At 44.0% G+C, this 24,883-nt stretch overlaps 1 long non-coding RNA gene across 7 annotated transcripts; it reads left to right on the plus strand.

The window, feature by feature from the left end:
* The first annotated feature begins 43 nt into the window (after nucleotides 1–43).
* Nucleotides 44–20,056, plus strand: LOC309793288. Of its 7 annotated transcripts, none has more exons than XR_014291902.1 (5): nucleotides 44–350; nucleotides 639–753; nucleotides 1,725–1,948; nucleotides 4,467–4,664; nucleotides 15,314–15,963. It is a non-coding gene; the product is annotated as an uncharacterized lncRNA (long non-coding RNA). The 7 variants fall into 7 exon arrangements; XR_014291907.1 differs by lacking the exon at nucleotides 44–350 and adding an exon at nucleotides 16,448–20,056 and having other exon boundaries at nucleotides 395–753; nucleotides 15,314–15,400; XR_014291903.1 differs by lacking the exon at nucleotides 639–753.
* Nucleotides 20,057–24,883: the final 4,827 nt, after the last annotated feature.

A 24,883-nucleotide genomic window follows, 5' to 3' on the forward strand; every position in this document is an offset into this window, starting at 1 on the left:
GTGAGTAAACGGCGGCTCGCAGGGAAGGAGAGGGGGAGGGAGGAAGGCGGAGGGATATTCGGGCCGGACCTCTCCGCGGCGGCACCGCGCTACATGTCGATTGGCTGCCGCTGTGGCCACGCGGAACCCCCAATTGGCCAGGCGGTCAGCGTTGAAGGGCCGCCCTGCGCCCATTCGCCCGCTGGTTTCAACGCCCGGGGTTGGCTGGGCGGGCAGCGGGATGGGGGCGCGGATTGGCCGAGGGGCGGGAGATTGGGGTGAGGCCGGCCAGAGCCGGCCGCTGATTGGATTGGCCTGGTAAAGGCCGTGAGCTGAGGCCGTCTGAGCGCTGGGAGGAGGGTGGACCGAAGGTAAGACTCCTGGCCCGCTCGATTGGCTGGGTTACTAGACGTTGATAGGATAGGGCACCCCAAAAAACTGGGGAGAGGAGTTTGGGGTCGGGGCCTCGGAAAGGCGGGAGGTGCCCCACCGCTTTAGAAGCCCGGCGCAGTGCACGACGGGACGCCCCCGGGAAGGGGCGGAGTCGTGTCCGGGTTGCGGTTGGGAAAGCGCCGTTACTCCGAGGGGCGTGTTGAAGAGGGTTTCGCGGGCTCGAGCGGGGGAGGGGGGACCGTTAAAACCCTGCCCCGCGCCCACAGGAAGCTGCTTTAATGGCTAGGCCTACTTGGTACCAGGCTTTCGGCTGGGAAGGACCTTGAAGACCATGCGGTTCAACTTCCAATTTGCAGATGTGGAAACTGAAGCCGAGAGAGGGTATGCACCTTGTCCAAGGTTACTCAGCCGGTTAGTGGCCTTATTGGGACTGGACTCAAGCGCTCCTGACTGCTCTTGGCCTTACACGCATCTCCTCCAAGGAGGTGAATGCTAATGCAGCTCCTTTAGACCTGTGTATAGTTTGAGGCCTGTGTTGTTATAAGGTCTAACTTATGTGGTTTGGACAGTTGGATTCCTCTTACACACCCATTCATAGCTATTAGGTACTTGAAAGACTAGAAATGTTTCATCCTGCGAACGTGGCCCTTTTATAAAGGCGCAACCGTGAACCAGAAAGAATGTGTGTACAGGCATAAAGGGTCGTGGTTCTTAGCCTTTTTTAGTTATAAGCCCTCAAAGAAACTAATGAAAGCTTTTCTTAGCAAAATGAACATAAAGAAAATGTGCGTACAGTTTCTTGACTTCCCCTCACGTTGGTACAGGGGCTCCAGGTGAAGAATTTCCAGAATTGTTAGATTTTCACCATATTGATCTAGGGTTAATTGGATGCAGCTAGCTTATAGAGCTCTTTACCATATAGCTTCAGCTTGTGGGAAAATTGCCCTACTCTAGCCATACTGGGAAAGCCTAAGAGCAACTCTGTCCTTGTTGAGAAGTTCCAACCAAGAGTTAGGAAGTTTCCTGGTGGTCTAGTGGTTAGGATTCCGCGCTTTCACTGCCATGGCCTGGGTTCAACCCCTGGCTGGGGAACTGATATTCCGCAAGCCACGCAGCGCACACACAAAAAAGGAATTAGGAAAGGTTGGCCAGCTACCTTTATTCCTTAAAGGAAGACGAGATCTTTCTCTGCCAGAAATATCTGGAGTTCTAAAGCTGGAAGTGTGGGGACACCGTTCCTTACCCGTCCTGTGCCTAGTTGATTTCCTGTGGCTTAGCGGTCCTTTTAATCTCAGCCTTTTGCTTCATCTATCAGCTGATGAAGAACTGCCCTGTGTGTGTAACTTTATTAGGAATCAATGAAGATTAAGTGAGATGACGTCCATCAAAATCTCTGTATTGTCTTTATGAGGATGACCCACACTACAAGTGATCCGCAGTTCTGTTTCACTCCAAGCCAAGTTTCTCCTGTCCTCTTATCCGTTTGCTGAGGCACCTCCTCTGCTCAACATCAGTCATGATACTACCAGTGAGAGGAAATGGATTTTTAAAGTAGCTGGAATAAAATGCTGGGAAGGTAAATGTTTTCAGCAAAGTTCCAGTCAAACATAAGGTCCTTACCGCAGCCAACTGAAATGAGTTTTTAGTTGAGCTAAGACAGGTGCTCTGTGGTCTCTATCAAAAACAGCCAACACTGTCATGCATTCAGCAGATGCTACTGGGCGCTATAATGTGAGTGCTTAGCACTCAGATTCCAGAAACTGACTGCCTGAGTTCATAACCCAACTCTGCCACTTCTAAGCTTGTGTGATTTTCTTTGCTTTATGTAAAGTGGGGCTAATAATTGTACCTGCCTCATACACAACTTTTAGGAGGTCTTAGTGAGTTAATACATGTTAAGAGTTAATACATGTTAATACATGCCTGGCATCTTGTGTATGTTGTGTATACATTGGCTATTATCTGTTTAGCATGTATTTTGTATGAAGCGAGTGGTTCTTGGCCCTTGGCCTATTAGGGAAGAAAAACTTTAATCAGTTAATCTCACACAGATGTAAAGTTGTAAAAGTGAGAGCTACCAAAGAATGACCCAGCCAGGAGGCTCAGGGAAAGCGTACTTGAGAAAGGGAAGAGTTAATCCAGGTGGAGAAGGGAAGAACAAACATGTGCAAAGGCCCTGTGGTGGGAGGGAGCTCGGGGATTATAAGAAACTGCTAGAAAGCTGGCACACCCAAAATACAGGGAACAAGGGATTGAGCTACAGCTAGAGTGTTGAGTAAGGGAAAGACCATGTGAGAGCCTGGCATGCCACTGCTTTTGTCTATATCCTAAGACCAGAGGGCAGCTACTCAAAGGTTTTAAAAAGGTCTTTGATTGCAACGTGAAGATTAAGACTGGAAAGAGAGGAGCAGATGCAAGGAAACCAGTTAGGAGGCCATTGCAGTAATCCAGGTACGAGCTGATACTCGTAGAAAGGAGAAAGGTAGAAGGAATAGTGGAAACAGAGATAGGTATTGAACTTGGTAACTGATTGGAAGGAGAGGGAGATGTCACTGGTGCCTGCTAGATTTCCGGATGGTGATGCCCTTTGCAGTGTTTCCCAAGTAGGAGGAATCGGAGGCCACGTGGTTTAGTGAATGTGGAGGGGTACACAGGGGCTTCAGGTTGTATTTCTTGAGCTGTGTATGGAGTCCATGGATTTTAATATGCTATTCTCTATAACAGGAATATTCATGTCCAATGAACAAATTCTGAAATTAAAGAGAGAAGGTGGATTTCAGTCTTACTCTGCCACTTCCTGCTGCCTGATCCTGAGCAAGTTAACTTAACGTCTTAGTCTTGTGAAATGGGAGAATCTCTGCCATACCATTGGGTGATCTGAGCATGAATGGGAGTTGGGAAAGTGCTTGGTGCAAGTGTCTTATGACGGGAGATGTTCACCAGTATCTGTTGAACAATGAATTGGTGAATGGATGAGATCAGATGGCATTCTCCAGCTCAGTCCGCCTACTAACCCATGGTGCTTATGTGTGAGGAGACTGGCTGCGAGGGGAGAAGCAATCACGCTATGACCTGATGCCTCTTCCTCCTGAGCAAGACTGGCTGACCTCAGAGGGGTACATGCAACTCGTCCTTATGGCCCGTGAGAAGTGATGGTCTAGCTTTGTAAAAGGCGCTTTAAAACTTAACTTCACCGTCTTTTCCAATGTTATCCACACTAGCACCCATGTATACCATTGGTCCGATCAAGCCGGTCATATAATTTCATCCTGCATAAGTGCTCAGCACTATCCTAGGCCTGTCCCCTGCCCAGGTTCCCTCCTCGTCTCTCCCAGTCTTCAAGTCATGCACAAGTTTGTTTCTTTGTTCATTCATTCAACTACATGAATTTATTAGATGTACCCCCCCACCTCCCAGGTTATTTCAGGTATAACATGGGGATGTGATAAAGTCCATAAGAAAGGTTCAAACCAAATGCTTTCGTGGAGCTAAAATATCAGAGGAGGAGGAGAGATTTTTTTCCTGACTTGTGAGAGTACTTAGTAGACAAGGGGGCTTAGAGCTGAACCTTGAAGGACTGGAGAACTTTGTAAATATAGAGTTTGCAATGAAGCCTTCTGTAACTAAGGTAGTGCACATTTATGTATTCACTTACTAACAGTGTGATCTTGGGAATGTTTATTTAATATCATTGTGTCTCACTTTCCTCATCTGTAAAATGGAGATAATAGTTTTAGCCAGGGTTGGCTTACAGGTGTGAGACCTATACAGTCACACAGGTGCGTAGAAATGCTGGCCCCTCACTTGGTTTAATGCTCTGCTGTCGCCATGTTGAAATTCTTAATAATGTTTGAACAAGGGGCCCTGCAAGTTGTGTCCTGATCTTGCCTTGTAGGATTATTGCAAAGTCCTAAGAAGTTAATACATGTACATTTCTTAGAACAGTGAGGGCCTGGCATATGATGGGGGTTCAGTAAGTGCTAGCTGTTATTATTATTATCCTCTGAACTCTTATTACAGTGTAGCTCACAGTATACCTCATAGTTTATATAGCATTTAAATAACCAACAGTTTTTTTTTTTTTTTTTTTTTAGCGGTACGCGGGCCTCTCACCGTTGTGGCCTCTCCCATTGCAGAGCACAGGCTCCGGACGTGCCGGCTCAGCGGCCATGGCTCACGGGCCCAGCCGCTCCGTGGCATGTGGGATCCTCCCGGACCGGGGCACGAACCCGTGTCCCCTGCATGGGCAGGCGGACTCTCAACCACTGCGCCACCAGGGAAGCCCTGAACAGGCAAGTTTTAAACCACGGGCATTAACTCCAGGGAGGTCATGTGGGATAGAGGCAAAAAGCTTGGCATTGGAGTTGGTCAGGCTGGGGTTCAAGTTCTGCCATCTACTAGCTCTGTTACTTTGCACAAGTTACTTAGCTTCTCAGTTTCCTCATTTGTAAACATTAAAACCATACTTTAACGATTAAATTTTAAGATGGTTGAAAAGCTGAGCACATAGTGGACACTTAATTATGGGTTTTTTTCTCTAGAAGTGGGAGATGGTATCCCAGGAAGGGACAGTCAAAGAGGGCTTCCTGGAGGAGAGGATAATCCACCCCCATACAACCGGCATGGTTTGGATGGGGAGAAAATCCTCCGATTACACACTCTAGCAACAGCCAAGATATTAGGTGAATATTAGAGGAATGCTAAGTCACAAAGTAATTGATGGGATTTAGCGGCTGATGAGAGACAGAGGAGAGAGAAGAATGAAAGGTGAGTTCTAGGTCTCCAGCCTTGAGTATTTTTGAGAGTAATCATTTTAAAAACAAGGTCACGTATAGGAGCTGAGTTGGTGCAGGACGGTGGGGTAGAGGTTAGGGGAGGGGTCGTGTGTGTCCAGTTTTAGAAACATTTAGTCTTTCAGGTCAGAAGGGGACAATCAAGGGAAACTGTATTTTTTTTTTTTTTTTTTTTTTGGCTGGACCGCCCAGCTTGACGGATCTTAGTTCCCTGACCAGGGATTGAACCTGGGCCCCTGGCATTGGAAGCTCTGGGTCCTAACCACTGGACCACCAGGGAATTCCCAGAAACTGTACATTCTTGATTGGGATTTGGGAGAAAGGCTGGTGCTTGGGAAAGAAGAAGTTAGAAGTCAGTAGATCAGAAACAATCACTGAGCTCCCAAGGATAAATTATGTCTTAACATTCTGTAAAGAGAGAAAGAAAAGCAAAAGATTTTGGAACTGGAAATGGGGTTACAAACTAGTAGGCACTAAAAGTGAGAGGGAGAAAAGAAGGAAGAGCAGAGGTAGAAAAAGAAGTGGGAGAGTGGACTGTTCATAGCTATGGTGGTCTGAATAATGTTCCCCAAAAGGTGTCCACGTGCTAATCCCTGGAACCCAAGAATATGTTACTTTACCTGGCAAAAGGGACTTTGCAGCTGTGATTAAATTAAGGATTTTGCGATGGGGAGATTATCCTGGATTGTCTGGGTGGACCCAGTGTAGTCACAAAGGTCCTTAGAAGAAGGAGACAGGAGGATAAGAGTCAGAAAAGGAGATGTGATGACAGAGGTAAAAGCCTGAGTGATGTGGGGCCATGAGCCAGGGAATGTTGGCAGCCTCTGGAAGCTGGAAGAGGCAAGGAACAGATTCTGCCTTAGGACTTCCAAAAGGAACACAGTTCTGACCCATTTTAGACTTCTTTCAGAACTGTAAGAGAATAAATTTGTGTTGCTCTAAGCACTAAGATTGTAGTAATTTGTTACAGTAGTGATAGGAAACTCCTGCAGTGGTTAACAACTGAAAACAACCTAAATACCTAACAGTGATGGATTGGTTAAACAAGTTACAATACATTAGTATGATGGACTATTATAATTGTAGTTAGCCATTAAAAATTATGCTGTAGCAAAGGAAACCATAAACAAGACCAAAAGACAACCCTCAGATTGGGAGAAAATATTTGCAAATGAAGCAACTGACAAAGGATTAATCTCCAAAATTTATAAGCAGCTCATGCAGCTCAATAACAAAAAAACAAACAACCCAATCCAAAAATGGGCAGAAGACCTAAATAGACATTTCTCCAAAGACGATATACAGACTGCCAACAAACACATGAAAGAATGCTCAACATCATTAATCATTAGAGAAATGCAAATCAAAACTACAATGAGGTATCATCTCACACCAGTCAGAATGGCCATCATCAAAAAATCTAGAAACAATAAATGCTGGAGAGGGTGTGGAGAAAAGGGAACCCTCTTGCACTGTTGGTGGGAATGTAAATTGATACAGCCACTATGGAGAACAGTATGGAGGTTCCTTAAAAAACTACAAATAGAACTACCATATGACCCAGCAGTCCCACTACTGGGCATATACCCAGAGAAAACCATAATTCAAAAAGAGACATGTACCAAAATGTTCATAGCAGCCCTATTTACAATAGCCCGGAGATGGAAACAACCTAAGTGTCCATCATCGGATGAATGGGTAAAGAAGATGTGGCACATATATACAATAGAATATTACTCAGCCATAAAAAGAAACGAAATTGAGCTATTTGTAATGAGGTGGATAGACCTAGAGTCTGTCATACAGAGTGAAGTAAGTCAGAAAGAGAAAGACAAATACCGTATGCTAACACACATATATGGAATTTAAGAAGAAAAAAATGTCATGAAGAACCTAGGGGTAAGACAGGAATAAAGACACAGACCTACTAGAGAATGGACTTGAGGATATGGGGAGGGGGAAGGGTAAGCTGTGACAAAGCGAAAGGGAGGCATGGACATATATACACTACCAAACGTAAGGTAGATAGCTAGTGGGAAGCAGCCGCATAGCACAGGGAGATCAGCTCGGTGCTTTGTGACCGCCTGGAGGGGTGGGATAGGGAGGGTGGGAGGGAGATGCAAGAGGGAGGGGATATGGGAACATACGTATATGTATAACTGATTCACTTTGTTATAAAGCAGAAACTAACACACCATTGTTAAGCAATTACACTCCAATAAAGATGTAAAAAAAATTATGCTGTAGAAGATAATTTAATCGTGTGGGAGATGTTCATAGTAGATTGCGAAGTACAGAAAACAAGTTAAAATCTTGTAGGTATTTATGTGGAAAATTCATCAAGAGGTACACCTAAGAGTCATGCATTTTTTGCACTGCCTGTATGTATGGTATACCTCAAAAAAGTTTTGCAGATTACACATAGATGTCCTGTTTGGTTCAAAGAAGGGAAGCATGTATTATACCTGTGTATTCATGAATAGGGAAAAGACTGGGAATGTATAAACCAAATGTTAATAATGGCTGTCTCTGGGTGGTAGGATTACAGATGATTTTTATATTCTTTTTTTTTTTTTTTTTTTTTTTTGCGGTACGCGGGCCTCTCACTGCGGCGGCCCCTCCCGTCGCGGAGCACAGGCTCCGGACACGCAGGCTCAGCGGCCATGGCTCATGGGCCCAGCCGCTCCGCGGCATGTGGGATCCTCCCGCACCGGCAGGCGGACCCCCAACCACTGCGCCACCAGGGAAGCCCTATATTCATTTTTTATTCTTCTCTGTGTATTCCAATTTTTCTTCAGCGAACAAGTATTACTTTTTTGATCAAAAAATATATTTAAAAAATTAGTTTTGGGCTTCCCTGGTGGCGCAGTGGTTGAGAGTCCGCCTGCTGATGCAGGGGACATGGGTTCGTGTCCCGGTCCAGGAGGATCCTATATGCCGTGGAGTGGCTGGGCCCGTGAGCCATGGCTGCTGGGCCTGTGCGTCCGGAGCCTGTGCTCCGCACTGGAGAGGCCACAACAGTGAGAGGCCCGTATACCACAAAAAAAAAAAAAAAAAAAAAAAAATAGTTTTTAAAAATCAAGGGAAAGGGGTAGGGAGAAAGTCTGGAGAAGGATTTGCAAGCTCAAGGGCAAGGGCCCTGCAGCACCTGACACAACCAAGCCTCTATAAACAATTTTCTGAGAATAGGTGATTTTATTTTGGCCGGGGTACCAGGGTCATGCTGCATGGCATGTGGGATCTTAGTTCCCTGACACGGGATCGAATCCTTGCCCCCTGCATTGGAAGCACGGAGTCTTAACCACCGGACTGCCAGGGAAGTCCCAATAGGTGATTTTTAAAAAAATTGTATCCCCCCCACCCCAAAGCAGAAAAGGACTCAGTATTGGGGACATAGAAGGAAGAAGAAGAAGAGAAAAGGCAAGAATATAGAGATAAAAGCTTCCTGGATCCTGAGTTAGGAGGGCCTCCAAGAGGTACGAAGGAAGTGGAGCAGATTGTCTAGTCTTACCCCTGCCCCCTTCTGTGTTTGTCAAAGAGTCGAGACAGACCAGACACCCTCAGCCATTTTCTCCTTTCATTTATTCAATCATCCTTTATTTTCTTTCTTTGTGCTTTTTCTAATTATCAAAGTAATACATGCTTCTCACTGGAGAAGTTTGAAAAGCATGAAGAGTTAAGCAGAAATCACCTGTAATCCCAAATTATATCCACCACTGAAATATTGGCATACTTCTCAACGTAGTTCCATTTTAAATGAAAATTGAAGTATTATTATGTAACATTTTTGTCACCACCACCACACCCCCGCCAGAAAAAAATGTACTTGCAAGAATTTTAAATTGGTTCAACTCATTGTCAGGTCTCATTAAAAATTAGTATGGGGGCTTCCCTGGTGGTGCAGTGGTTGAGTGTCTGCCTGCCGATGCAGGGGACGCGGGTTCGTGCCCCGGTCCAGGAAAATCCCACATGCCGCGGAGCAGCTGGGCCCGTGAGCCATGGCCGCTGAGCCTGCGTGTCCGGAGCCTGTGCTCCGCAACGGGAGAGGCCACAGCAGTGAGAGGCCCGCGTACCGCAAAAAAAAAAATTAGTATGAACTAAACATATTTGGACTGGCTCTGAATGGGTTTTCATACTGGTAGCGCAATGGAGAAGTAAGTGAAGCCTTTTAACGTTGACTTAAGCTTTTAAAAAAGTACCAATAGAAAAAGGTAAAAATTGAAAATGATTGAAGTACGCCCAGTGGGTCACAAACCCTGAGGATCACTGAGGCCTCTCTTCCTGGCCAGGTGTTACAGGGAATCCTGTGTTCTGGGCCAGCAATCCTCTAATCTTTCTGTTCTTTTTTTCTTTATTTAATTGAGTACATACTCAATTTTGATTATCTGCTTTGTTGTTTTGGGGAAAACCCAGCTCTCTTCCTGTTGTGTGTCTCCTTTATTCTCACAACAGTTTCTGACATCAGATATATGGGGATTTTCCCCCACCAAGCAGTTCTCTGATACTGAGGGTCAATTTAACTCAATTCTGACACTGTCTACCTGGAGATAGATCCCACAGGTTAAGGGCGCAGTCCCATGAGACTGCCCCCCACTTCAGATGCCAATTATAAGTAGCAGGCCCCCAGGTTACCCAGAACTTTTGTCCGACTTGGCTACGAATCTGAGGCCTCCATGACCTCCTCCTTGGGGTCTATTTATTTGCTAGAGCGGTTCACAAAACTCAGGGAAACACATTTACCAGTTTATTAAAGGATATGATAAAGGATACAGATGAACAGCCAGATGAGGAGATACATACATAAGGTGAAGTCTGGGAGGGTCTGAGCACAGGAGCTGCTGTCCCCATGGAGTTGGGGTGCATCACCCCCCAGGTATTCACTCACCTGGAAGCTCCCAAACCCCCCCTACTATTAGGATTTTTATAGGGGTTTCCTCATGTAGGCATGATCAATTATTAACTCCATTTCCAGCCCCTCTCCCCTCTTTAGAGAAGCTGGGGGTAAGAGGGCTGAAAATTCCAAGCTTCTAATTATGGCTGGGTGTTTCTGGTGACCAGCTACCATCCAGGAGCCCAGCGAGAGTCACCTTATTAGAACAAAAGACGCTCCTAGTATTAGCACTGGAAATTTACAAGGTTTCAGGAGCCCTGTGTCAGGGATGGGGTAAATGTGCCAGGAACCGGGGGCAGAGATGAACATATATATGTTTTTTCTGTTATCTCACATTTGTACATTTTGTATACACGTATCTTTTGTCCCCTATTAGACTATGACTCGAGGTTTCTCAGCCTTGGTGCCATTAGTACTTTGGACCAAATAATTCTTTGTTGTGGGGAGCTATCCTGTGCACTGCAGGATTCTTTAGCAGTATCCTTGCCAGCAGCACACCCCCTCAAACCCTGACGATCAGAAAAGTCTCTCCAGATCTTGCTAATTTTCCCCTCATGGCAAAAATCACTCTCCTACTCCTGCAGTTGAGAACCACCGCTCCTTGAGGTCAGATGTTTTATAAATTCTATGTTCCACATGGTAAGTTTATTGTCCAAACAGTATCATTGCCTCATAAGAATAACAGCTAATACTTACAAAGCCCTTACTCTTTGTACTGTTCTAAGCTCTTTACATATATTAACTCATTTAATCTTCACAACAGCCCTATGAGATAGGTACTATTATTATGCCCTTTTTATAGTCAAGAAACTAAGGCTCAAAAGAGGTTAGGTAAGTTGTTTAAGGTCACCCACCTGGGAAGTAACACCTGGGATTTGCCTAACCCAGGCAGTCCAGCTGCAGATTCTGGGCTCTCAACCATTTTGCTGTCTACTGCTTTTAAATACAAAGAAAAAAATTAACTCATTAAAAAAAAAGGGGGGGGGGAGTTCCCTAGTGGTCCAGTGGTTAGGATTCCCCTCTCCCACTGTAGGGAGCAAGGGTTCAGTCCCTGGTCAGGAAACTAGGATCCCGCATGCCGCGTGGCCAGAAGAAAAAAAAGCCGAACATTGTCCCTCTGCCCACAGAATTTGCATAGGCAAACACATGGTAAAAATGAAATTTTCTATTCTGCTGTTTTCACAGAACATAATAGAGCAACGCATTTTGCCATGTTGCTAAAATTTTATCAATTGTTTGAATGGCTACATCATATTCTGTCAAGAAGATAGACAATAACATGACCAGTCCCTTCTTACTGGGCATTTTGATTATTGCAGATATTTCATTTGAAACATTATAATCAATTTTTTTTTTTTTGCGGTATGCGGGCCTCTCACTGTTGTGGCCTCTCCCGTTGCGGAGCACAGGCTCCGGACGCACAGGCTCAGCGGCCATGGCTCACGGGTCCAGCCGCTCCGCGGCATGTGGGATCTTCCCGGACCGGGGCACGAACCCGTGTCCCCTGCATCGGCAGGCGGACTCTCAACCACTGCGCCACCAGGGAAGCCCTATAATCAATTTTTAAAGTATAATTTACAGACAATAAAGTGCATCCATTTTAAGGGTACAGTTTGATAAATTTTGACAAAGGTATAAACCCATGCTATGACCAAAACAAGATATAGGACATTTTCATCGCCTTTGTTTCTTTCTGTAGTGGCGTGCTGAAGCTGGCTAGTACCAGCTCAGGAGAACCAATTTTATGTACATCTCTTCTCAAATCTACATTTAGTGATATCACATTAGTAGCTCAAAACTGACCAGGGTGGGAGTATTTACACCACAGAAATTGGTAAAGCGCCACAAATTAGGGCTTTAAAACTTTTTTTTAGGGCTTCCCTGGTGGCGCAGTGGTTGAGAGTCTGCCTGCTGATGCAGGGGACACAGGTTCGTGCCCTGGTCCGGGAAGATCCCACATGCCGCGGAGCGGCTGGGCCCGTGAGCCATGGCCACTGAGCCTGCGCGTCCAGAGTCTGTGCTCCACAACGGGAGAGGCCACAACAGTGAGAGGCCCGCGTACCGCAAAAAAAAAAAAAAAAAAAAAATTAGAACCAGTTTACCAGTACCACAGCTTATGCCCCTTTGCAGTCAACCCTCCATCTTACAACCACAGTCTGCTTTCTGCCATCTTTCTTTTGCATTTTTAAAGGATTCTAGGGACTTCCCTGGTGGTCCAGTAGTTAAGATTCTGTGCTTCCAACGCAGGGGGCACAGGTTTGATCCCTGGTCAGGGAAATAAGATCCCACATGCTGCTCGGCGTGGCCAAAAAAAAAAAAAAAAAGAATTCTATAAATAAAATCATGCAGCATATACTCTTTTGTGCCTAGCTTCTTTTGCTCAGCGTTTTTTTGTTTGTTTGTTTGTTTTGAGATTCATCAGCATTGTTGCACATAGCAATAATTCATTCCTTTTTGTTGTATTCCATTGTATGGATATACAACTTGGCCACAGCCTTTATTTTGGTTTCCACAGGAAGGAACAGGTGAAGCTGGGTAAGCAGGGTTAGGATTGGCTAGTTTAATAATTTCAGTGGACATTGGGGCATAGGGACTGTCTCTAGTTGTCTGGTATCTGGCCCTGGGGTGATGAGGGCAGAGGAATAGTGACTCTGATTGTGAGAGCCTGATAAAGTAGGTGGTTGGAGTAAGGGTTTTGGATCGGTTGGTTTATATGTAAAAGGTGCACTGGCAGGAGAATGGTTTACTATCTCTAAGAATTGGCTAGTGTTGGGAGGGCCAGTCTGTCCAGGGCTAGCAAAGCCCCAAGATGTCAAATACAGAAAATTTTTTAAAACACGATTAATATACCTTGTTGAAAGGTTAATCTAGGGACTTCCCTGGTGGCGCAGTGGTTAAGAATCCACCAATGCAGGGGACACAGGTTCGAGCCCTGGTCCAGGAAGATCCCACATGCCGCAGAGCAATTAAGCCTGTGCGCCACAGCTACTGAGGCCGCGTGCCACAACTACTGAAGCCCGCATGCCTAGAGCCCGTGCTCCGCAACAAGAGAAGCTACCGCAATGAGAAGCCCGCGCACCACGACAAAGAGTAGCCCGTGCTCGCCACAACTAGAGAAAGCCCGCGTGCATAAACGAAGACCCAATGCAGCCAGAAATAAATAAATAAATTTATTTAAAAAAAAAAAAGAAAGAAAGAAAGGTTAATCTAATCTAGAAAGAATCTGAACTCTGGGATGCTAAGCATAGCTGAAACAAGCCTACATAACAGATGGTGCGACCTGGCCCCCTTGTCACACTTGGCCCTAAGATTCTCCTAGCCAGGCTAATACCCTACAATCAGTAGATTGGAGGATCCTTTGGGAAAACTGACCAGCTCAAGAAGAAATACCTATAGATACTGTATTAGTCTCCTAGGGCTGTTATAACAAATTACCAAAATCTTGGTAGCTTAAAACAAAATAAATTTATTCTCTCTCAGTTCTGGAAGTCAGAAGTCTGAAATCAATCAAGTCTGAAAACATGTCAGCAGGGCCACGTCCCCTCTGGAGGCTCTAGGGAGCATTTCTTTCTTTGCCTTTTCCAGCTTCTGGTGGCTCCAGGTGTTCCTTGGCATGTAGCAGCATCACTCCAATCTGCCTCCATCTTCACAAAACTTTCTCCTCTTCTCTCTGTCTCTCCTCTGTGTTATCTCTTATATAAGACACTTGTTATTGGGTTTGGGGCCCACCCAGATAATCCAGGGTGGTCTTATCTCAAAATCCTTAGTTACATTTACAAAGACCCTTTTTCCAGGTAAGGTCACATTTACAGATTATGGGGATTAGGATGTGGATATATCTTTTAGGGGGGGACATTATTCAACCCACTAAGAGCCGAGAGTCCCAAGTGAAAGTCAGCTCGCTATAGTAATGTCCAACTGCAAAGCCCTGTCTCAGAACACAGAGCTTCCAGAAAACTTTAGTGCCTCAGTCTTAAACATGAATGGACTGTCAGGGATTACCAGGTAGTTGAAGAAAATCTCTAACATGAAAGACAAAGACCAAACAAATAAACAAGAACAAAGGAACTTAGAGGATACAGAAACAGCACAGAGACCAGAACAAAACAAAGTATAACTTAAAAAGATGATAAGGGACTTCCCTGGTGGTCCAGTGGCTAAGACTCTGAGCTCCCAATGCAAGGGGCCCAGGTTCAATCCCTGGTCAGGGAACTAGATCCCACATGCATGCCACAACTAAGAGTTTGCATGCTGCAACTAAGACCCAGTGCAGCCAAAAATAAATATTAAAGAAAAAAAAAAAAAAAAAGATGATAGCCCTGGTGGTCCAGTGGCTAAGACTCCACATTCCCAATGCAGGGGGCCCGGGTTTGATCCCTGGTCGGGGAACTTAGATCCCACATACCGGCAACTTAGCCCACACACCATAATGAAAAGCCCTGTGTGCCACAGTGAAGACCCAGCACAGCCAAAATAAATAAAAATAAATTTATAAAAAGATGATAAATATTCTCAGATATGGAGATGTTACGTCCAAGAAGTAAGAACAGAAGGGTACATATATTAAAAAAGGAATAAAACATCTTAAGAATATGATAACCAATAACTTCAATCAAAGGGTTGGAAGATAAAATTGAGAAGATATCCTTTTTTTTAAAAAAACACTGGGGAATTCCCTGGCGGTCCAGTGGTTAGGACTGCTTTCACTGCCAAGGGCCCGGGTTTGATCCCTGGTTGGGAAACTAAGATTCCACAGGCTGCGCAGCCTGGCCCTCCCCCAAAAATAACCTGGAAAATTGGCATGAAAAGATTTTTAAAAGCTAGAAGTAGCCCAGGAGGATTAACATTCAACTAAGAGGAGTTACAGAGAAATAGAGAAAAGTGGAGGGAAAGCAGCATTGAAGGAATAATTCAAGAAATCAAATCAAAACTAAATGGCCTACATCTCCAGAATGAGAAGCCCACTGAGTGCCCAACATAATGGATGGAAAAGAAATCAGAAATTTCAGGTCATTGAGTAAATAGAGGAAGGTTACTAAAAAATTCCGAGAGAAAAAGCAGTTAACGTTCAAAGGAACAGCCGTCAGAATGGTATCATGCTTCCCATCAGCCATGCTGGAAGATGGTGTAGGAATGCTTTCGAATTATTTATGACCTATAACTTTATGAATTAGCCAAATTGTGAATTCAGTAAAGCATATTTTCAGATGCGTGAAATCTTAAAAAATTTTACTTCCTACCCATGTACCTTTCTCAGGAAACGTCTGGAGGATGTGGTACACCAAAATGAGAATAAATCAAGAAACAGGAAGACGTGATCCTGGAAACAGGATATTCAACAGAGGTGAGAAATGAAGAGACTCTTCAAGATGATGATGAAAGGAAATCGCAGGGTGACATAACCTGGCTGCAGGCCTTTGAGAGTAATCAGGACTGGGGCAGGAGGACAGAAGGGACGTCTCCAAGAAACCAGATGGAGTGAACAGAGGAAAAATGTACACTTCTGCTGATGGTGGAGAATAAAGTCATTATAGGGACATGGAAAACTAAGCAAAAAAAAAATTTGTTTTGTTATGTTTTGTTTTGAATTAATGATTAACTCCAGGAAAGGAATGTTTTAAAAAAACTGAGAAAGAAACAAAGCTTAATCATAGTAGACTAGCTTGGCTGTGGATAATATTTATGGAGGCGTAATTGTGTCAACAGAGTATGGATGTTGATCTCCACCAACCCCAGCACTTGTGGGCTTTCCTCCTTGTAGACTCTGCATTCCAGCCAGCAGGAGTGCTCTTTTGTTCCAACTACCCAGGGCTTCTTTTATTTAAATGGGAGTTAATTAAATTCAATTAGTAAATTAATACATTAATAGATTAAATTAATTGTTGAATTAAAATATCAGTAAAAAATGAGTCTAAGCAATACACACTTTCTTTTTTAGACTAAACACTTTGAAAAGATTATCAAGCTTTAAACTTGTGTTCTAACTAATTTGAGACTTTTGATTTACCCAAACAACATGTAGTGTATACCCAACCTTCATCCCATTAAATAGGGAAGTTAAGTTGTATGTATTTGAATCTGGCATATGTTAGGCTGACCTGTGACACATTATATTGTAAATTTTTTTTCTAGTTTTTTTTTTTTTTTCCACTAGTGAGCAGTTTGAGGGCAGGCTCTTGTTCTTTCCTCTGTAAGGTTCTGGCACTTGACACAGACCTTCGATTTTTTTTTTTTTAATCTAATTTTAAGTCACTACAAGAGACCAGTTTGAGTTGATGACCACATCTAATACTTGCAGAGCGTTCCGTTGCTCACACAACACTGTCACATCCGTCTGCCCCATACTGAGGTTGGTGTTTTCAGTATTCTCTCCTACCCTCCCATTTTGCAGACGACGACCTGAGTTCCAGAGAGTGCCTTGCCGAAGGTCGCACAAGTCAGCGTTGGAGCCTCTAGCAGAACTCAGGTCTCCTGACACCCAGTGATGCGTTAAAATACTTTTTTAAAAACTGTGATTTAAAAAAATTACCATCAACCATTTTTAAGTGTATAGTTCAGTAGTGTTAAGTATAGTCACATGGTTGTGTAACAAATCTCTAGAACTTACTCATCTTGCAAAACTGAAACTTTATATCCATTGAACAACTCTCTACTTTCCCCTCACCCCTGCCCCTGGCAACCACCATTCTACTTTCTGTCTCTATGAATTTGAGTACTCTAGATACCTTCTGTAAGTGGAGTCACACAGTATGTGTCTCTTCGTGATTGGCTCATTTCACTTAGCATATGTCCTCGAGGTTGATACATTTCCTCCCTTAAGGCTGAACAGTATTACATTGTTCGTAGCACATTTTGTTCATCCGTTCTTCCATCAACGGACACTTAGGTTGCTTCCACCTTTTAGCTATTACGAATAATGCTGCTCTGAGCATGGGTATACTCGTATCTCTTTGAGATCTTGCTTTCAGTTCTCTTGGATATATACTTGGAAGTGGGATTCCAGTAATGCATTTTTTAAATTCTCCATCTCATTCCAAAACTGATTTGAGGCCACTGTCCCAGCACCTTCATAAGTATTAAAAAAAAAAAAAAAAAGTTCTGAATTTCTAATGAATGAGCAAAGGGGCCCGAATGGAACAGAGGAGACAACAGAAAGGAGTGGCCTCTGAGAAGTCTGGTAGAAGAAAGCTTTTTACCTTTACCCTCGGGAAATAGCTGCAAATAATTAAGATCCACCAGAGATGCACTGGAGTGGCCAAGGCTTGTTTTCCCATCTACATAAAGGTCTCCAAAGCATTCCCAAAGTTGCATTCAAATAGAGTAAGCCCTGTGCATATGAAAGGGTCACAAAGGAGGGATTTGGTATTCATGATACCTGGTCTGTACAGGGGTGGGTGCACAAACTCAGATATTCTGGGCCTGTCATGCGACCTTCATAAAGGATCTAGTCGGAGTGGGGCCTGTGGTGGAGTGTGCTGGCCATAGGTCTGTACTCAGCTCCAGACACTGATGTCAGATCTTACGATTTTTCAAGAAAAACTAGATACACCTGAAACTAACACAACATTATAAGTCAACTATACTCCAATAAAAATTTTTTTAAAAAAAGCTGGAAACCTGGATTTTTATGTGGAATACCATGATTTTTTAAAGCTGGCATTTAAATTTTCAAAAAGATTTAAAAGGCATTGTGTAGGGTTTCCCTGGTGGCGCAGTGGTTAAGAATCCACCTGCCAATGCAGGGGACATGGGTTCGAGCCCTGGTCCGGGAAGATGCCACATGCCACGGAGCAACTAAGACTGTGTGCCACAACTAGTGAGCCTGCGCTCTGAAGCCCACAAACCACAACTACTGAAGCCCGTGCGCCTAGAGACAGTGCTCCGCAACAAGAGAAGCCACCACAATTAGAAGCTCACGCACGGCAACAAAGAGTAGCCCCCGCTCACTGCAACTAGAGAAAGTCCGTTCACAGCAACGAAGACCCAATGCAGCCAAAAATAAATAAATAAATAAATTTATTTTAAAAATAATAATAAAATAAAATAAAATAAAAGGCGTTGTGTAAATCAAAGACAAAATACAAGTTTGCAGCCTCTGGTGTGTGGTACTGTGGAGCATTTATGGTAGGCAGTGACCTCTGGGGAAGAATTGTGTCTGGTTTGTTTGGCCAGGGCTGGGGGGAGAGAGGTCAACGGGGCCTAAATCAAATGCCCTTCTGTCCTTGGGTAAAGCTTAGTGTGTTGCAGGCAGAGAGGAAATGGCCTAAAATGAACCATTAAGTTCTCCTGGTAGCATATCTGTGCCGGTCAGACAGGAGAGGAGGGCCCCCAATTTCGCATCATTTCTGTGAGATTCATTTGTGCCTACTTCACAGAACCGCTGTAAGAATAAAACATCACAGATTTGGAAAGGTGTTGAATTTCTCCTAAAATGTAATGCAGGTGCTAACTGGGATAGTTATCTTGCTGTGAAGAGCTCAGAAGAGTGTAATGTTTTGGGAACAGCTTCTACAAAAGCTGACCTAGGAGATGCTGGGCCCCAGCTGTGGCTGGAAGAAATGAAGGGGAAAGAATGTGTCAGCCGTTGTGCTCTGGTGGGTTTGAGAAGGAGGCAGAACACTGATCTTGCCTGGAAGTGGCGCTGAAGAGTCAGTGCGGAGTTGAGAAATACACGTGGCCATAAATGGCATGACCCTGCTCCAAACAGCTCGGCTCGTGCCTGGCTTCGTGAACCTCACACTGGAAGTTTCAACTGAAATAAACTTCTGACCTTTCCATCAGTTCCTTTAAGTCAGAGTTTTATATGTTATAGACTATTTCAGGACTTCCCTGGCGGTCCAGTGGTTAAGAATCCTCACTTCCACTGCAGGGGGCACGGGATTGATCCCTGGTCGGGGAACTAAGATCCTGCAAGCTGCATGGCACGGTCAGAAAGAAAGAAAAAAAAAAGACGATTTCATATTCCCACTCGGAAGAGTTGAACTGTTGCTTCTGTTACTTAAGAAAGCAGCACTGCTTATTACTACTACCATCATAAGGTTAGTAACATTCCTATCATGCTTTATAACTTACAAGACCTTTCACTTGCATTCTTCTCATTTTGTTTCCTGGTCACTCTGAGATTATTATTTCTCACTTCACAGATAAGGAAACTGATGGTTTCCCACTGTCCTTTAGCTAAAGGTTAGAATCTTCAACGTGACCTAAGTCCCTCCCTAGTCTGGGCCTTGCCTACCTCTCCAGATCCCTCTTTCACTACCTTCCCAAGACCTCTCTTTGTTCCAGCTATTCTGGGTTTCTTTTGAGTTCCTTAAGTAGGTCAGGTTCTCTCCAGCCATAGGCAACACATAGGTGTTGCATGTGCCGTTTCTTCCACATAGAACACTTTCCCCTGTCCTCTTTGCCTGGCTAGCAACTACTCATCTTTTGGGTCTCAGTTTAACACCATTTCTTCACGGGAGCCTTTCCTGAACATTGAGGCTATGTTGGATGCCCCAGTAATATCCTCTTATACCCCCCGGCACTTCCCATTCCAAAGACTCATCACACTTCAAGTTACTCATTCAATAATTCTTGTTCCTGCTGGACTGTAAGCTGCATGAGGCAGAAACCAAATCTGCCTTAATTGATTCTACAGTCTCAGTGCCTCGTATAATATACTTCTTTTGTTCTGAAAGCTTTTGTAACGAGTCTGCTATCTGGATTCCACTGCCATGGAGCTAATGCATCAAAACCTTGCCTTCAAGTCCAGTGCTGTGGGGCTTTTCTGACACGCTTCTTCTGATATTTCAATAGCCAACGTCCTTTGATTAGTGACCAAAATGCACACCTCCCACATCCAACAGCAGGTTGTAAGGTTAGAACACACTGACGCTGTATTCTTTGTTAATGACTAGAAAAGGCTGGTGCTGTTCTCACCTCTTCTGTTGTTTCTGTGATGCTCACATACCAATGAGAACCTTTGCCCAGCATCCTTTTGGAGCAGTCAAGGGTGGATCACAGATGACAGGGACATTAAAAGCTATTCAGGGCTTCTCTGGTGGCACAGCGGTTAAGAATCCACCTGCCGGGCTTCCCTGGTGGCGCAGTGGTTGAGAGTTCGCCTGCTGATGCAGGGGACACAGGTTCGTGCCCCGGTCCGGGAGGATCCCACATGCCGTGGAGCGGCTGGGCCCGTGAGCCATGGCCACTGAGCCTGCGCGTCCGGAGCCTGTGCTCCGCAATGGGAGAGGCCACAGCGGTGAGAAGCCCGCGCACCACAACAAAGAGTAGCCCCGCCCCCCCTCCCACTCGCTGCAACTAGAGAAAGCCCGCGCGCAGCAACGAAGACCTAACGCAGCCATAAATAAAATCTATTAAATTTTTTAAAATAAAGGATTATTTTTTAAAAATAAAATAACGAAAGCTATTCTGACTATTCGCATCTCAGGTCTTGGTTTGGTGCACACCTGGGTCATTTATAGTTGGATGGCACATTTGTTCTACTTGTTGGAAGCAGTGAGGTATAGTTACCAAATTAATGGTGCAAGCCTAGGAGTGGAAGTAATACAGTTGCTCAAGCTGGCGAGGCAGGCGTTAAGCAGGTAAGCAGGGTCCAGTGGGAGGAACGCATGGCCTCATTTCAACAGCTGCAGCAAGCTGAAGTCCCTGAAGGTTTTCAAGCCAGCTACATCTCTCCTCAGCACAGTCTTTATGAAATCTGTCACCATATAACTTCCTCAGTCCAGTTCACGGTGATCAAAACTTGTGGCTAAATACCCGGGCGGTGGCGTATAAGGTTGCAAATGTTAGTTCCAAATATAGTGCAGTTCACGTCGCCAGTAAGGAAAGAACATTGAACGAATTCACTACATGAACTGCTTAAACTAACTGAGCCTGAGAGCTTAAAGCCACATTCCTCAAATATGTGCACTCCACAAAACTGGCACTTAGTGTCAGGCAGTCAGGCTGGAAAACAGTCATGGACCAAAGAATCTAAACAAGGAAGAAATGCTCTCAAGGTATGCATTTGCCATATGTTACTTTGTTCTCAGGTCATCTTTGGTGATGTGCTCCATGACTTAAAGCATGACATCAGGGGTCGCAGGTCTGAGCCTGGCACACTTGGCTTCACAAGGCAAAGACTGAAAATGTGTGGCACTGGTTACAAAGGGGAATAGGCAAAAGGGGCACAGCCTGTCTTTGTTACCAAAAATAATTCAGTGCATAGACTAAAGTATAAAAACATAGCTGGAAGAATATGCCCCAAACATCTATTCATCATGATTGTCTTTGGGAGGTGGGTTTATAAGAGAGAGTCACTTTCTAGGGGTTTTTTTTTTCCCTTCAAAATTTGGAAAATGGATCTGTATTACATTTTGTGAACAGAATTAAAATTTTAAGTGGATACAGTATTCTCAGATGAATAGCAAATTGTTACAATGAGGTTGGTAAGGAAAAGCCACAGACTGTAATTATTTTCTACCATACACCAAAAATACACTTGCATATACTAGATATAGAACAGTTCAAATAGAACCTTCTTTGGTGATGGATATGACCATATAGGTCATATATACTATATACATATATACAGATATACTGTGCTGCCCAATATGGTACCCACTAGCCATGGGTGGCTACTGAGCACTTGAAATGTGGCTAGCGCAGCTTAGGAATTTATTTTTTATTTAATTTAAATAGTGCATATGGCTAGTGGCTACTGCATTTGGACACACAGGTCTAGAACCTTCCATTTACAGGAAATAAGATCGTCAGCAGGGGCAGGGAGAGACCAGATTTGGTAGCCAAGAGATCTTCTATAAGCCATTTTCTGTTATGCTGTCTATCCAGTAGAGTCTATGTACTCTAGGATTGTTACAATAGAGAGGAGGCACTTCTTTACACTTGTAAAGGCCACAGCATTAACTTCATCCTACCACACCCCTTCACATTCTCCTGAGTTTAACTGCTCCATTGATAGATGAAGGAACTGACCTATTAGAAAAGCAACAATCATCTCACCCATCCTCATTCATCTCAAATATTTTAAATGTTTTGTATTTTTTTTCTTACAGACTGTTTCTTTTCACCTCTCCTCCATTATCTTGTATTCTATGTTGTCTTGAGACTTCTCCCATTAAACCATCAACCATTCAGTATACTGTTTTCTTAATTTTTTTGGTCAGTCTAATAAGCATTAAGAGTATATCCATGGATAGACCTAGAGTCTGTCATACAGAGTGAAGTAAGTCAGAAAGAGAAAGACAAATACTGTATGCTAACACATATATATGGAATTTAAGAAAAAAAAAATGTCATGAAGAACATAGGGGTAAGACAGGAATAAAGACACAGACCTACTAGAGAATGGACTTGAGGATATGGGGAGGGGGAAGGGTAAGCTGTGACAAAGTGAAAGAGCGGCATGGACATATATACACTACCAAACGTAAGGTAGATAGCTAGTGGGAAGCAGCCGCATAGCACAGGGAGGTCAGCTCGGTGCTTTGTGACCGCCTGGAGGGGTGGGATAGGGAGGGTGGGAGGGAGACGCAAAAGGGAGGGGATATGGAAACATATGTATATGTATAACTGATTAAATTTGTTATAAAGCAAAAAATTTAAAAAAAAAAAAAAAGAGTATATCCATAAGATTAGTATATATAATACAAGGTAGATAATCAATCCCCTAATAAATTACAGTGGATTAAAATTGCAGTGTAATGTAATATACCTGTACAGTTTGTCAAATTTATGATAAAAGTTAAGGTTGTTTTGGGGTGAGAGGAGGCGGATGTCTCAGAGGACCATACTGATATGATAAGCCAAACCATGGCAAGATTTAATGTTTCTTTCTTTCTTGGTTGTCATTTTAATTGGTGTCTAGCATGGCTGCTGGCAGCTGCTGGCAGCTTCCTGAGAAAGCACAGATTATGATAGTAAGCTATGTTCCTTCTCTGTTGCTAACTCCACCCCAGCGCTGGACCAGAAGTTCAGTAGTGAGAGCTACAGCTGCCAGGTATCAGCAACGCGATCAGAGGAGCAGAGGTCTTTACAAACGGCAGCAGGAGCCCAGCTGACTCTCCTGGCGCCGCCGTCTACCAGTTTGCCACCAATCGTACCGTTAGAGCAACCTGATTTGGGTTCCTAGGGAGAGCAGTTGTTTGGCCCCATGTTTCATTCACATCAGGGTCTCCTGTCTCAGTCTTGCATTGGAAACCAAACACCTTAACCACTTGGCTTGCACTCGGGTTGGTACAAGAAGGCATGGTCCATCTTGGGTGGGTATTTTCCATGACCACAAAAGAGAGTCCTATTAAAAACAACAACTCTGAGATCCTAAAACTAGTATTTAGTAAGAAGAGATTAAATTCTCATCAGCTGATTTTATTATTCGGTCAAAAATGATGCTGTAGGGCTTCCCTGGTGGTGCAGTGGTGAAGAATCTGCCTGCCAATGCAGGAGACACGAGTTCTGGTCTGGGAAGATCCCACATGCCGCGGAGCAACTAAGCCCACGCACCACAATGACTGAGCCTGCACTCTAGAGACCGCAAGCCACAACTACTGAAGCCCGTGTGCCTAGAGCCCGTGCTCTGCAACAAGAGAAGACACTACAATGAGAAGCCTGCGCACCTCAACGAAGAGTAGCCCACGCTCGCCGCAACTAGAGACAGCCCATGCGCAGCGATGAAGACCCAATGCAGCCAAAAATAAAAATAAATATATTAAAAAATGATGCTGTAAGTATAGATTCAAAATTACAAATTTATTACCAAAAGCCTATTTTCTTGCTGAGAAAAAAAAATTACTAACCCTACAAATGTGGCTCCAAGTCCAGGACTCATTTGGATAATAGAGTTGAAAGACTTGATTTAAAGCTATAAAATCCCTCCTACCCCCGCAAATTGCACACTACAGAGATACTGTTTTCAAAGGGGTTCCTTCCTTCCTGAAATTCATCCTTAGAAAATGCAAGGTAAGAATTCACCCACAACTGCCCACTGTCCCCAAAGGCTTTACTGCTTCCCATTAATAAAAGACTCTGTAAGGAAATAACAACACATTCATCTTTCTTTCCAACCTTCTGATTTCCACTAAAAATTTTAACCGAAGAATATTAGGGAAAAGGAAAAGGACTGAATATCTTTAAAGCTATTGCCTGGGTCCAGTGTGACTGTCTGATCTTCTAATTGTGTAGACCTAACTAACAGTTAGCTGGGAGAACACAGGTTTTTGCAGACTGGCAAGCTTGCGTTCATCACTAGTCCTGAGAGTTATTTGCTGTTTAACTACTTTGCCTAATTTTTCGGTGCCTGCTTTCTCATCTGTAAGATGAGTATATTACCTAGGATAGGGAGCTATTTGGAGGACAAATTAAAACATCTGACAGGGAATTCCCCGCCGGTCCAGTGGTTAATGCGCTTTCATTGCCGAGGGTGCAGGTTCAATCCCTGGTCGGGGAACTAAGATCCTGCAAGCCTTGTGGTGTGGCCAAACAAAACACAAAAATCTGACATGCAAAATGTCGGACTAAGACCTCTAGAGACCCAAAGCGTCAGGACTGTGGTGCCCAGATCAATCAAGGTATTAGTAGAAAACAGAATACACTAAAACTGGGTAATTTGAGAAAGGTTTAATAAAGGGACTGTTTACAAAGACATGGGCAGAGTTCAGAGAAACCAACAAGGAATAATGGAGTTATCCAGAGCTAGTAAATGAGTGGTCCTTTCTATCCCTAGATCTGAAGGGCCAAAGAGAAGGAGCTAGAAGCTAGAGAGGCTGCTTGATAGGAGTCGCAGTCCTTGGTAGAGGGACTCAGACAACCTATGAGACCTGGCAATTTA

The sequence above is a fragment of the Mesoplodon mirus genome (genome assembly GCF_964341445.2).
Source record: "Mesoplodon mirus genome assembly, chromosome: 18".
Lineage (NCBI taxonomy): Eukaryota > Metazoa > Chordata > Mammalia > Artiodactyla > Ziphiidae > Mesoplodon > Mesoplodon mirus.